The sequence below is a fragment of the Cebus imitator genome, unplaced genomic scaffold (genome assembly GCF_001604975.1).
Source record: "Cebus imitator isolate Cc_AM_T3 unplaced genomic scaffold, Cebus_imitator-1.0 Scaffold28, whole genome shotgun sequence".
Classification (NCBI taxonomy): domain Eukaryota; kingdom Metazoa; phylum Chordata; class Mammalia; order Primates; family Cebidae; genus Cebus; species Cebus imitator.
The window spans coordinates 6638857-6640332 of NW_016107343.1; positions in this window are offsets into that span (position 1 = coordinate 6638857).

Sequence of the window (1476 nt, forward strand, 5' to 3'; positions counted from 1 at the left end):
TAGTCCAAAAAAGTTTAAAAGCCCTCTTATAAAATGAAATAACAAAATCTGGTTATTTTAGTCCAAAACTACAAGCAATTTCCCCAGTATTATTGAAAGACTAGTCCTCTCTTTCACCAGATTTATGAGTCCTTTTTTAGCATGTGTTAAATTTGGTGGTTTTTCTTTGAGACAGAGTCTCGCTTTATAGCGCAGGCTGGAGTGCAGTGGCACAATCTCAGCTCACTGCAGCCTCAACCTCTCAGGCTCAAGCTGGACTACAGGCACGTGCCACCATGTCTGGCTAATTTTTGCATTTTTTGTACAGATGAGGTTTCATGCTGTTGCCCAGGCTGGTCTCAGACTCCTGAGCTCACGCCATTCTCCCACCTGGGCCTCCCAAAGTGCTGGGATTACAGGTGTGAGCCACCATGCCCAGTCATGTGTATTAAATTATAATACAATATATATATTTTTAAGCACTTACTGTATGCCATACATATATTAGGTATGGGGAAAATGACACAATGGTGAATACAAACATAGACTTTCTCTGCACTCCTGGAACTTATGGAAATGCTGAGGTCTGTTTCTGGGTTATCTCTTTCTTTCTTTCTTTCTTTCTTTCTTTCTTTCTTTCTTTCTTTCTTTCTTTCTTTCTTTCTTTCTCTCTCTCTCTCTCTCTCTTTCTTTCTTTCTTTTTGAAATGGAATCTCGCTCTGTTGCCCATGCTGCAGTGCAATGGTGCAATTCAGCCCCCACTCAGCCTCCTGAGAAGTTAGGATTATAGGCATGCACCCACCCATCACGCCCAGCAAATTTTGGTGCCACTGCACCAGGCTGGAGTGCAGTGGCACAATCTCGGCTCACTGCATCTCCGCCTCCCTGGTTCAAGCAAATTCTCCTGCCTCAGCCTCTCAAGTAGCTGGGACTACAGACGCATGCCACCATGCCCAGCTAATTTTTGTATTTTTAGTAGAGATGGGGTTTCACCATGTTGGCCAGGATGGTCTTGATTTCTTGACCTTGTGATCCGCCAGCCTTGGTCTCCCAAAGTGCTGGGCTTACAGGCGTGAGCCACCACGCCCGGCCACCCTGAAAGTTTTTAACAATTTTTTTGTAGAAATGGAGTCTTGGCTGGGTAATGTGGCTCACACCTGTAATCCTAGCACTTTGGCATGCCAAAGTGGGTGGATCACCTGAGGTCAGGAGTTCAAGACCAGGCTGGCCATCATGGTGAAAATCCATCTTAAAAAAAAGAAAGAGGCCGGGCACAGTGGCTCACGCCTATAATCCCAGCACTTTGGAAGCCGAGGCAGGTGGATCATGAGGTCAGGAGATTGAGACCATCCTGGTCAACACGGTGAAACCTCGTCTCTACTGAAAATACAAAAAATTAGCTGGGCATGGTGGTGCGTGCCTGTAATCCCAGCTACTCAGGAGGCTGAGGCAGGAGAATTGCCCAAACCCAGGAGGCGGAGGTTGCGGTGAGCCGAG